The sequence below is a fragment of the Tasmannia lanceolata genome, unplaced genomic scaffold (assembly GCF_043159265.1).
Source record: "Tasmannia lanceolata isolate RefF3 unplaced genomic scaffold, GAP_Taslan_0.1 ptg000003l, whole genome shotgun sequence".
In the NCBI taxonomy this organism is placed as follows: domain Eukaryota; kingdom Viridiplantae; phylum Streptophyta; class Magnoliopsida; order Canellales; family Winteraceae; genus Tasmannia; species Tasmannia lanceolata.
The window spans coordinates 54,003,333-54,017,407 of NW_027518680.1; the positions used below are offsets into that span (position 1 = coordinate 54,003,333).

The 14,075-nt window shown below is 37.5% G+C and overlaps 2 pseudogenes; both read right to left on the reverse strand.

Annotated features, from left to right (window-relative positions):
• Window positions 1-735: 735 nt before the first annotated feature.
• LOC143869924 (premnaspirodiene oxygenase pseudogene) lies at window positions 736-1,937 on the reverse strand (annotated as a pseudogene).
• Window positions 1,938-5,931: 3,994 nt separating this feature from the next.
• On the reverse strand, window positions 5,932-7,917 carry LOC143869925 (desmethyl-deoxy-podophyllotoxin synthase pseudogene; annotated as a pseudogene).
• Window positions 7,918-14,075: the final 6,158 nt, after the last annotated feature.

Below are 14,075 nucleotides of genomic sequence, written 5' to 3' on the forward strand. Positions count from 1 at the left end.
AGTGGGGAGAGAGGTGTGGATCGGATCGGATCGGATCGGAGAGACTTAAAGGTGAGCTACTCATATATCCCTTTTCCACTGTCTGTCACCATTGGGAAAGCTAATATTTCAGGAAAAAAATTCATGGTAGCCAAACATGCCCTTAGAAATTTCATTTTTCCCAGTTATATATTATTTCGTTTGGTTCTTAAACTCATAAAAATAGGGGATTTGCTAGGCAATTTTGTAAAGGGCGATGATAAATTCGCATCCTGCAGGATAATTCGCACCCCTTTAAAGGGGGTATGTGGCAGACTTCAATGCTTTTTAACGTCAAATCACGTTACAGGGGTGCGAAATATCCTACAGAGGGTGCGAATTTATCATTGCCCTTTTGTAAAAAGTTTCAGGAGAGAACAAACACCTAGAAGCAGATATTTCTTAATTAATTCATCTGAATTGGCTGTTCTCTCCTGAAAAAGTGAGTTGTGAAATGGCTTTTTGCAAAATTGCCTAGCAAATCCTTAAATATAATATAAGAAGACCCGGGATCTCTTTCGTTTCCTTTTCAACATTAATTAAATTCATAATTGGCTTCGCAAGAATAGCGGCTCTTAATTTTAAATGAAGGTTCCTAGCAAAATGGGCACGGGTCCTCCATCGTGACGACATACGCAACAAACAAAAAAAGGGAAGCGTGCTGAGCTCAATTGGAAATGAGAGAGGCCTTATCAAGAACTTCAATTTTGTTGGAATCATTCTCTTTCATTTCATGCTTTCAATTCACTTAAACTACCCATAAGTACATGAACATTACAAATTAAACTCCTTTATTCCTCCTTAACAAGCATGCTAAACTAAATGGACGATGGGGAAATGAGGTGTTGCAACTAAGTTTAGGCTAGTTCTTCTTGCTGAAGTTAAGCCGAAAGCCTCTCTCATGTCCAAATTCTCTGCCTTCATCCCATGTGGAAGTTTCCAATGAAAGTGGTAGAGAAGGTTGGAAAGGGCTAACTCAATGGTAGCTAGTCGAAACAACATACCAGGGCAACCTCTCCTTCCTGCCCCAAATGGGATAAATTCGAAGTCTTGCCCCTTGAAATCGATAGAATTACGAGAAAACCTTTCTGGCTCAAACATTTCAGGGTTTTCCCAATATCTTGGATCTCTTGATAGTGCCCATGAATTGACAAGAACCCTTGTCTTCTTGGGTATCTCATATCCATTGATCTCACACTTCTCCATTGATTCTCTAGGAACTAACAATGGAAGAGGAGGGCACAACCTCATAGTCTCATTGATAACAAGTTTTAAGTAGCTTAATTCACCAATGTCACTCTCTAGTATCTTCTCCTTTCCTCTTCGAAACTTTCTCACCTCTTCTTGTGCTTTCTCCATTTTTCTTGGGTTTCTCATTAGCTGTGCCATAGCCCATACCATGACAGTTGATGAAGTCTCAGTCCCCGCCCCGAACATGTCCTGTAAAGGGAATAGATACAGTTATTTCAAAGAACGGAACAAATCTTTATAGAATGATTAAAACCATCATATACTGAACTTTTTTAGAGTGTGTTGACTTTAATTTTTGAGAAATACTATATTCACCACCTTATAGTGTACAAGAGTAGTCGTAGTACACTAGAGGAAGATGGCCCAGGGAAGAAAAGGGGGAGAATATATCACTTCACTTCTTTTTTTTTCCTTTATTTACTATTTCCTCTAACATTTCAATATAAGAAACAAAAGCAGTAATACAAGACGACAATAGCAACAAAAATTTCCAAGGTTCAATCCTTTGAAATAACACATTGCCTAGTCAATTACAAAAAAATACATACCAGGATGACTGCTTTTATATTGTTGGTTGTGAGAGGAAATTCAAAGTCTCCATGCTCTTGAAGTCTTAGAAGAACATCAACCAAATCCTCCTCTTCATGTACCTCCTCATCACTCTTCATCAGCTTCTTCTCTCTGTGTTGTTTGATGATGTCCTCCAAGATCCCATCAAACTTCCGAAAAATCCTCTCTAGTCAAGTGGGGAGAGAGGCGTGGATCGGATCGGAGAAGGAGAGACTTAAAGGTGAGCTACTCATATATCCCTTTTCCACTGTCTGTCACCATTGGGAAAGCTAATATATCAGGAAAAAAAATTCATGTAGCCAAACATGCCCTTAGAAATTTCATTTTTCCCAGTTATATATTATTTCGTTTGGTTCTTAAACTCATAAAAATAGGGGATTTGCTAGGCAAATTTGTAAAGGGCGATGATAAATTCGTACCCCTGTAGGATAATTCACACCCCTTTAAAGGGGGTATGTGGTAGACTTCAATGCTTTTTAACGTCAATTCACGTTACAGCGGTGTGAAATATCCTACAGAGGGTGCGAATTTATTATTGCCCTTTTGTAAAAAGTTTCAGGAGAGAACAAACACCTAGAAGCAGATTTTTCTTAATTAATTCGTCTGAATTGGCTGTTCTCTCCTGAAAAAGTGAGTTGTAACTTGTGAAATGGCTTTTTGCAAAATTGCCGAGCAAATCCTTAAATCTATATATAATAAAGAGGAAGGGGGGGTTTACTAATAAAATTCGAAAATTTTGGAAATGACACAATTAATCTCATCAAAGCCGTTTACCATCCCAAATTCATAGCAACTTTACAAACGCATGCATCTCAGTTAGGGATTCCATATGGTGTTGCGGCTACAAATCAAGATATATCGACCATCTATTGCATTTTAGAATAATGTATGTTATGGTTATATTATTTTGGAGATTTTACTGAAATGCGTGGATTTAATTTGATCTGCTATTGGCTTATGCCTTTCTTTCATAGGTTTTGAATGAGATGCCTTATTTTTTGCTTCAAGATGTAATTTGGCGAGGAAAGAGGTGTTTGGATGGTAAGTTATCTGATGACTTTTCAAAACGTTACTCTTCTTTTTCCTTTCTTCTATTACTTTTTATCTTCCCGCCTTCTCCTGAAAAACCTATCCCACCAAACTCTAAGAAATTAGAAGATAAAACTTTCCCATACTCTACCAAGTAGAAGATAATCTACCTATCCTCTCTCTCTGTATTTTCTTTCATATTTCTCTTCCCTATGGTTTTTCTCTTGCCCTTTTCCCTTTCTTTTTAAATATATTTCACCCGGAAACTGTATTTCTTGATCCGGTGTGAATTTTCTTGATGTCTGCTGGTTCATTATTTTTTCCCACGGTTAGGGTTAGGATTTTCGTATCCTTCTTCAATTTGGTTCTTTTTTTTTTTTCTAAAATAAAATATTTAACATTCAACTGTATATGAGATTTTTTTTTTCCTAAAAGGTGGGCCTGGAAATATCATTTCCAATTCTGGAAAAAGAAATTCACACTGTCCATTTGTCCCAAGCCTTCTATTTTATCATAGTTTCATAGATTTGAAACTAGGGCTGCAACAGGGTCAGGTTGGGTCAGGTTTTTCAAAACCCTAGCCTAACCCTGGATCCCATTATCTCGGCCCTAACCCGCCTGACCCTGAGTCAGGGCCAAAGAACCTCAACCCATGGCCGGCCCTAGGGCTCAGTGCTGGCCCTGGCCCGCCCTGATTGGGCCGGGCCGGGCCGGCCCTAATTGACCCTAGTGCAAATACCTGTTAACTTGTTAAGAGTGCCAAAAATAAAGCAACCACTTATCATATAAAACAAAATGATCAATAAACAGAGAAAGGGAACAAAATAAGACAATATGAATTCAACAACATGATGGGCAACAGAGACAAAATTAATAATAATAATCTAAAGAAACATCAATCCAAGATAATAGAAAACATTAGCAAAAGAAACATGCATAGATGGTTCAATTCTATAATAGAAAACTTAGGGTCGGGGTACCCGAGGCATTAACCCAGAACCGGACCCGACCTGAGTCAGGGTCTAAAAAAATGAACCCTGACCCTTCCTCAGGGTTGGAAAATCTAGCCCTGACCCTGTTCGGGCTCAGGGCGGGTCAGGGCTGACAGGGCCAAACTTGCACCCCTATTTGAAACCATGTAATCACCAAAAGGTTCTAATAACTATTTTTATTTCTATATAATTAGTATTAAAAATATAGTAGTGTCACTTAAAATAGGCACTTCCCAACCATATTAAGCATCTTATCTAATTTTTTTCCTTTCCTAGAATATTGCCAAATTTTAAGAATGGAAATGCAATCTGACTTATTGCCATTCAAAGAAGAAGAAAAAACCATGTTACTATGCTCATGAATTATTTTTTCCTTTTGTTGGTAATGATTTCTTACTCCATTTTGGTTTTTTTTTTTTTTTTTTTTTTTTTAAGGAGTTCTATATTTGTTTGAGGGGTTGTAAATATCATTCATTTTTACGATGATAAGAGATGACTGCCCAATCATTTTCCAGCTTTGGTTTCTTGAATTGGCTATTTTCTTGGGAGGGAGTTTAAGAGATTTTCTTTGTGTAGAGACTGAAAAAAATTATATAACAATGTCTTTGGCAGGTGCTGAAGTTATCTTTCTTTCCACCTCTCTGTAAGTTCTCTCTCTCATTTGGTTGAATTATTTTTTAAATGCATTTTTTTCTAAGTCATTTATTATAACTTAATTTCTTCTTACGCTCTGTGCATCTGGTCCTCATGTTTCTTAAATTTTTTTTTTCTTTCTCTTTTGTTTGTACAGAAGCTGTTAAGGTGGCTGCTCATTTGAAGGTGCATTTCTTCCTTCTTGCAACTCAAGATCATCATTTCTCCTTCTTTTATGACTGCTAGACATGCCCTAAAACTATATTTTTGCTAGCGGTGTCTTTTCACTTTATTACTTAGAGTTCTTTGTGATTATAAGGATCTTTGTTATTTCTTACTTGCTATTTTCTGATTACCATTTTTTCTTTTCATTTGCCCTGTGGATGCAATTATGGATCAAATTTCAGATTTATTTATTTTTATTATCAAATTTCATAGTTTTCATAAAAATCAAAAAATTATTATTAGTTAACAAAATATTTACTCATTAATTATTTGATTCTTTATTCATTATAAATCTGTGTCTGTCCAAAAAAAATGTCACTGCCGAGCAAAAATCTATATGATTACTTATTTCATATGATATAATAAAAAAATTCATTTCTCTGTCTTTCAATAGTGAGGCAAAAATTCGAAATTATTGCATGGTTGGATGATTTTTTATTCTTCTAATACAACTATAAATAGATTCTTCTTGGCTGTCTTAGGATTGGACATGATTCGAAGAGCAGTCATAATTTAAATTTTTATGTAGTTTTACGGAGTTTTATGAGAAAGCATTCTCAAATCTTCTATATTGTAACAACAATCAACGTAGAAATTATATTTAAGACCCTTTTTTTTTAAAAGGGTAAGACATTCTTTTTAAATTTGTCCTATACTATGCTGTTCCTTTCAGAAGTAAATTGGATACATCATATCCTTTGTTGGATTAATGTTTGTGAGTTTCTCTTACATAACTCTACCCAATTGAAAAATTCATATTGTACCTATACCTATATCTTTCGATCATTAAATTTTATTATCTTTCGAGCATAAATCTTTAATAAAATTGCATTTGATTGGTGTAGCATTTCTTCATCTGATTATATCATTAGTTTTTTTCGCGGGTTGTCCCACTATATAATATAAGAAGACCAGGGATCTCTTTCGTTTCCTTTTCAACATTAATTAAATTCATAATTGGCTTCGCAAGAATAGTGGTTCTTAATTTTAAATGAAGGTTCCTAGCAAAATGGGCACGGGTCCTCCATCGTGACACGCACGCAACAAAAAAGGGAAGCGTGCTAAACTCAATTGGAAATGAGAGAGGCCTTATCAAGAACTTCAATTTTGTTGGAATCATTCTTTTTCATTGCATGCTTTCAATTCACTTAAACTACCCATAAGTCCATGAGAATTACACATTAAACTCCTTTATTCCTCCTTAACAAGCATGCTAAACTAAATGGACGATGGGGAAATGAGGTGTTGCAACTAAGTTTAGGCTAGTTCTTCTCGCTAGAGTTATGCCGAAGGCCTCTCTCATGTCCAAATTCTCTGCCTTCATCCCATGTGGAAGTTTCCAATCAAAGTGGTAGAGAAGGTTGGAAAGGGCTAACTCAATGGTAGCTAGTCCAAACAACATACCAGGGCAACCTCTCCTTCCTGCCCCAAATGGGATAAATTCGAAGTCTTGCCCCTTGAAATCGATAGAATTACGAGAAAACCTTTCTGGCTCAAACACTTCAGGGTTTTCCCAATATCTTGGATCTCTTGATAGTGCCCATGAATTGACAAGAACCCTTGTCTTCTTGGGTATCTCATATCCATTGATCTCACACTTCTCCATTGATTCTCTAGGAACTAACAATGGAAGAGGAGGGCACAACCTCATAGTCTCCTTGATAACAAGTTTTAAGTAGGTTAATTCACCGATGTCACTCTCTAATATCTTCTCCTTTCCTTTGAGAACCTTTCTCACCTCTTCTTGTGCTTTCTCCATTTTTCTTGGGTTTCTCATTAGCTGTGCCATTGCCCATACTATGACAGTTGATGAAGTCTCAGTCCCCGCCGCAAACATGTCCTGTAAAGGGAATAAATACACTAATTTCAAACAACCAAACAAATCTTTATAGAATGATTAAAATTATTATATATAACAAAGGAGTTCTGAACTTTTTTTGAGAATTTCTTTCCTTTATTTTTTTACTTTTTTTATATTTTTTTCATTTATTTTCTTTTCAATCTTTTACAGGGTTTTTGAGTTAAGTTTTTATCTCTACTTTTTATTTTTCCTTTTTATCTCTTATATGTCTGCATGCATCTTTGTTTCTTTAAGTTTATGTTTACATTTCATAGCGCTTATGCCCTAAATGTATTTATATATTTATTTTAAATTTCCATGTTTTCCTTTCTAACATTTTCAATTTCTAAATGAAAAAAAACGGAGAAAAAAACCCAAGAGAACAAAAACAACAAAATTTTCCAAGGTTCAGTCCTATGAAACATCACTACCTAGTCAAGTAGAAAACATACATACCAGGATGACTGCTTTTATATTGTTGGTTGTGAGAGGAAATTCAAAGTTTCCATGCTCTTGAAGTCTTAGAAGAACATCAACCAAGTCCTCCTCTTCATGTTCCACCTCATCAAACTTCATCATCTTCTTCTCTCTGTGTTCTTTGATGATGTCATCCAAGATCCCATCGTACTTCCGATGAATCCTCTCTAATCTAAACTTTGTTCCGCTGACCACATTTAAAATTTTTAATGATGGAAACAAATCAGCCACGTTGAAACCCGCCGCGAATTCGAATGATTCCTTGACAGCCGATAAGAATCTTTCTTGATCCCCACACTTGTTACTGAAGCAGGCCCTAGATGTTATGTTGTTGGACAATGAGATTAGCATCTTGGTTATGTTAAGTGTAGGGTCATTTGCCGATGCTATGGATCGAATGAGATTTGACACCTCTTCTTCCCTCACTTGGTGATAAGATTGAACATGCTTAGCACTTAAGAGTTCCAAAATGCATATCTTTCGGAGTTGTCTCCAGTAGGCGCCATACGGGGAAAAAGCTATGTCCGAACATCCGTAAGATGTGATCCGCGCAACGAGGAGATCGGGTCTTGTTGAAAAGTTGAGATCATGGGTCTTCATGATCTCTTTGGCAACTTCAGGAGAGGAGATTACTACAGTAGAGATCTGGCCAAATTTGAGGTGCATAAGGGGTCCATGCTTGTTGGCTAAGTCCCTAAGGGAGTGATGTGGTAGTGAGCCTAGCAAGTGGTGCAAGCTACCAATGATGGGTAGATTCCATGGCCCGGGGGGCAATTTTGGGCTTGAGTTTTGGGTCTTAATCTTCTTTCCTACCTTCATCACCGTGAACAAGAAGAGGAGGAGAGTAAGGAAAAGAGGAAAGGAGGGGAAGTGGATTTCCATGGATTGGAGGGAAATAGGTGTGTTTGTTTTGATGTCTGGTATTAGGCTTGAAATTTATAGTTGCTAAGAGTTTCTCTAGCTTTGTATGTGGATTCTAACCATAGGGGTGCAACAATGTCTGAGTCAACTCTCTCTAAAGGTGTGCCCTACGTTGGGTATAAAAAGATATTAGTGATTGTATTATATAATTCCTACATCACCCTGACAAGAACCGACCATTGAGAAATTGAAGGTCTCTCCCGCTTATTTTAATCGCTAGTCTCTTATTTATTTTTTTAAGAGAAGTAGTTGTTGTTCTAGCAACAACTGCATAATTAGATCATTCCTTTTTGGCAGTATTGGGATTGCCACAATAAGGAATCAAAATTGGATTGCCACATAATTAGAACATGTTTCCTTAGAGTAAAATCCTCACTCGCATGAAGTAACAAGCATACGAGATAGGTCTGGAGCATAGTTTCAGCTAGATGATTGGTGTATTTGTGGCTTTGACTTTATTAGCAAACTTCAAAGGAGAAACAAGTAGTGCACAAACTCTACCCGAGGACAAAAATATACCATGTTTTCCATGTTTCATTAATCCTTTAGAAGAAAATTAGATAGAAACATACTGCTCAAACCACGCTCCTCGTATTCAATTTTAACAAGAAGAATGGTTAGGCATAATAACTAAGCAGTCAATGAAATATTGGTTTTTACACGTCCATTTTTGCCACCACAAATTGTAGGCAGCCAAACCTCACGTTAAAAGGGATGGTAATTATTCTACAGGTGCGTGAATTGATCATTAATTTCGGTAAATAGTTAAAAAAGGAATACCTAGAGATTGAGTTGCCAAGGAGACTTTCCAAACAAGGACTGTTCTTATAACGTAGCAAATCTTTAGACTCCGAAACGATTTGGAAACTAATTGAAGATATCCTTCTTTTTTTGGTACTGAATTTAATTATTTCGTTTGTTTTGGAAGATGTAGTGTTGGATAATTTATGGTGTTTTTGGAAGGTTTAAGGAAAGGAGAAAATGGAAATTTTTTCAATTCCACGTTGGAAAATAATTACCGCATAGACTCGTTGAGACGTTTCATATATAAAGTGTTCCATTTACAAGATGTTTTGGGATGGGAATGGACACGTTAGAAATAGATTTTTTTTATTTTTGATTTCTGAATGCCACATTGGAAAAAAATTGCCACGGAGATTCAAGAGGGGAAGGGAGGGCTGCCACCTCAGCGGTGAACAGTAAACCCCCCTTCCTCTTTCTTATATTAGATTAGATGACTACATAGGGCCTTCTAAAGAATTATGTCAGACTACAGCGGTCACCTTGCCTTTTACAAAATGAGTTGTGAAAGACCCTCATCTGTCTATCTTCTCTTTCTAGCTGGTAAGCCTCTGGTATAAGCGCATTCATTTGGTACTGCATAATAAGATTGTGACAGCATTTCATAAGAAACATCTCACTATCTGATAAAAAAGTGAATTTATAGGGTAATCAGTAGTATAAGTAAAATGATGTGGAACTATGAAAGTGTGACCAGTTATTTGAGTTTGGCACATGGCCTTGAAAATGTATCAACATTTTATTCTTTTGAATTCAATAGACCAAACAACAGCAGATGACCCTAAAAAGAATGCCCCATATTCATATAGCATTCCAGTTACTGTGTCACAGGTCGATTAGGGGTGAAACTTGGGTTGGTCGAGTTGTGCTTTTTGTAAAAAATTGAATTGGAATCAATCTGAACCCTTGCCGATTTAATGGTAAGAGCTCAACCTGAATTACCAAAAAATTGACCTGAGTTGCACCCCTAAGGTCGATTTAACGCAGCATAGCAACAACACATATCGGTATGGCAGTACCCCAAAAATGCCGCAAAACTATTCTCTGAAATACTCTCCAACTCCCGTAGCCAACACATGGCAAGACCCTCAACTACATCCCTTAACCCTGACTATAATCTCAAACATTAGGAATTGAGAATGATTGGACAGGAAGATTAAATAAAAACTCATAAACATCATCCAATTAACCACTCATCCGAAACATACTAAATTCTCTCAGTGTCCAAAAACCCTCAATAAAATAAAATCATAAAAAATCCAAACTCCAAGTCTGCTTCACTTAATTTCTTTGCATCAAATTAAACTTACAAATTGTTTGATACTATGGTAGAGACCTGAGTATAATTGGTAAAAAAAAATAGAAAGAGTTAACTCTCTTTTGGTAGCAGAGAAATGATATGAAATTAAAGGCTAAAAAGAGAGAAAATCGACTGTAAGAAATTAACTCAAACACTAAATTCTAGAAATGAAATGATCATTACTAATAGAACAAACACCAAGATTAAAAAAAGGTTATATTAAAATGAGTTTTAAACTAAGAAAAACAAAAAGGTATTTTATGTCTTATATATATTTTTATTTGAATCACCACCAGATCATCTAGACACCTAGGTTCCTGGGTAGGGGTGTAAACGAGCCGAGCCGAGCTTGGCCAGGCTCGGCTCGGCTCGTTAAGCTCAAAAGCTCGGCTCGGCTCGGCTCGGTCAGGCTCGACCAGGCTCGGCCAGGCTCGCGAGCCTTACCGAGCTCGGGTTATATTAAGTTCACACCCCTCATCTTCCCTGGACAGCCCTATCTAGTGTAATTTGACTACTTTTTTTACACTATGGGGGGTGGTCCAAGTAACAAATGGGGTTCCAAAAATGAAGTGACATATTTTGCCTCCCCCTTTCACTCCTGGATAACCCTTTTAGTGTATATATTAATATATAATATATATTTTAAATATATTAAATTCTTAACAAGCCTTAACGAGCCGAGCCGAGCCGAGTCTGGCCTAAATCGGGCTCGGCTCGTTAAGCTTAACGAGCCTGGCAAGCCGGCTCGGCTCGGCTCGTTAAGGATTCGAGCCGAGCTCGAGCGAGCTTCCGAGCCCGAGCCAAAATTGACACCCTTATTCCTTGGTTAACGGGCGAAATCGACAAGAAAATATTTATTCTATGCGATTTCTAGTTCTGCTGCGCGTAGCGATTTCGCCCGAGGGTGAAAACCCTTCCAACATATTATGGTTCCCAAAATTTCTCACAATCTCTTTAAATACTAAAAGACAAGAAACTTGAGTGGAAATATCAAAACATTTGAGCGTTGATAGCATTTCCCTATATTACAACCACAGTTAAAAAACCACATTTGAGTGTTGAACCAATAAGATTTCACAATTAAATCACTTAATCCTCAGCTAATAGGATTCAACTTAACTCCTAACCAATAGGAATTAAGCATAAATTGTGCACATGTTAATTAAAACATCTACATGTCATAATTTGTGTATCTCTTCTAATAAAACAATTGTATGCACCCCATGTATGTGCGCCTCCTCCATGTATTACATACAGTGGATCTAATTGATTCTAAACATACGATTAAATCTGAAACCCGGAATGTCCAACAATCCATAAGGTTCTTGCGAGTTGTGAGTGAGATCGTCGCATGGATCCCAATGGTCATTCCTGCAGAGCCCACCATGGGCCCTCTGCGATCTCAGGCAATATAGTACTACTACGATCGCATTAGGCAAGTGGCCCCCACTAGGACATTACCATGAGGAAGACCATTAGATCTAAATACCCTAAGCCCATCCAATGCACATATCCTTCCTCCAATCCTACATTTGCCAAGTTGGGTCCTACGAGGGTGGACATCAATCACCCCCTGAGCCCATTCAGTATTATACCTTTCGATCTATCAACTTGAGCTCGCAAATGCATTTGTAAATTCCTTCTGAAAATAACAAATGCTTTTCAAAAAATCTTCGATAAATAATTATCAAACCGACTGGCCAGTCATTATTTAAAGGGCCACTTGAGATTAAAACTATAAATGACTTTCCTCTACGAGAGAGGTGGAGGATTTCATGTTGGGCATCACTATTGATCCCATGGGTTTACCCGATGACCCAGTGCTACTCAATGCCAATCACAAGTGGGGACTTCGTTTGAGAGACCAAAGCCATAAGGCTCGCCCACAGACCAAAACGACCCCTCAAGTCTAAGGATATATCCAAGGGTGTTGTTTAACAAAATGACCTTATCCAAATCCTTGTCCGGTTCTCGAACACCTTGTGTGTGGAGTTGGGGGCGCCTTCCTTGTCGCAAAGATTGAACACTTTCTGAAGAAGAAGAATCACCATTGGTTCTTCCAGATCTGAAATGGGGTGGAGGATTGTTTGCTTCAGCACGAAGACATTCAACTTCTCGAGTCAAATCATTGATTTGTTATTGCATATGCTGCTGCAAATTTTCAGCAAGTGTGTGTACTTCATCCAAGGTGATTGTTCTACCACCTCGTCGTCAGGCTTGTTTTGGAGGCATTGTCCTCTCCTCCAAAGCTCTGATACCAAAATGATGCAAGCCTCTCCTTGGCTTCTTGGACTAAGGATCGGAGAGTGACAAACAAACACTCAATTGCTCAAGAATTCTGATACAAGAAAACACGCAAGCTCGGTAAAATGAGCGTATCTCCCTCAATATAGGTCGGAATGACTTGATTCCAAAGCCAAAATTCAAGGACTCAATGATCTAGAACTTTGATGAAGAACGTTTTCTCAGAAAAATACTGTAAGGCACTCGAAAACAAGATGAAAATGGGTGGTCCAGCAAAGACTAAAATCTGGGTAAATGTAGCAACTTCAATAGCTACTCTTCTAGGTTGCCAAGGAAGGTGGATAACATCAATTCTTCTAGATTGATGGTTTGAAACTCTTCAAGGATGTAAACAATAGAGGAAAGCTCCTACTCTTCAAGGAAGGAGTGAAACTCTTCTAGGTTTCAAGGATGAACTCTTCAAGGTTCAAGGGAAAATGCAATAAGCAAATTTTCATTCAATATTCACTAAAAACTCTATTACATATGTTTGATACTCTTCAAATAGAGGAATACATGAGAAAATTCGTTCAAAATAGTCCACTAACTAGTTTAGGGACCCACATACATTATTAATAGCTTAGGAACTCTAAACACATTAACTAGTCAAAGCTAGCAAACACAGTCTACCAAAATAGACATAACTCTTCCACCACTTGGTCAAATTAAGACCATAAATATCCATTGGAAAGATAATTCAAAGACCTACAACTTCTTTGTTAAGAATTTTCTCTGATTCGTCCATCTAGAGGTCCAAAATCGTGCATCAAAATTGACCAAGTTCATTATGACGAAAATGCAACTGGGTTAGGCCTGAATTAGCGTGCCCATGATCTTGGGCTGGAGCTGGCCTTTATGCTTTGTGGATTCAAGTTGGGCTTGGGCCTTATGTTGTGCTCGAATGAGGGATGATCTTCTTAAAGCCGTTGGATGATCTAGCTTGTCTCTCACATGAATCGGGGCTGCATCACTGTTCCCTCTCTCTCTCTCTCTCTTCTCTTTCTATATTTGTAATAACACCCCCTCCCACTACTCTACAATTGGCAACCAAACACCAGTATCCTCCCTATTGACTCCTTATACCATTAGTCGACGAGGTAATTACCTGCAGCCAAACAGAGCCTAGGAATTTCCTTTTTCTTAGTTATCACTTCATTTGTTTCTTAAACTCTTATAAATATAAGGGATTTCCTAAGCAATTTTATAAAAAGTCATTTCGCGGCTCACTTTTTTGGGAGAGAACAACCACCTAGCAGCAGATTTTGTCTTATCATTTAATTCATCTGAGAAGTGTCTGCTCTCTCCTGAAAAAGTGAGCCGCAAAATGATTTTTTGCAATATTGCCTAGCAAATCCCTAAATATTATATAAGAAGACCAGGGATCTCTATCGTTTCCTTTTGGACATTAATTAAATACACAGGCTTGACAAGAGTAGCGGCCCTATGATGCCCCTTGTGAGTTCTCTCCAACCATGGATACTTGGTTTTGAATCCTCTAAACACCCACAAATTATTTAGCTCAGACTTAAGTGAATCTTTTCATATCTTGTCGTTGACTTTTGATCAAGTTCCTGCTTCACATTGCCCATTGTTAAAGTGTAAATGATTAAAAGGCACCAACTAACAGCTTAAGCTTTTGGAGTAATTGGTTGTTTCACGTGGTATTAGAGTATTTGGCTCACACCAGGTACTGGGTTCAAAACCCAACAACTCGATATTTGCCACATGTGCCACT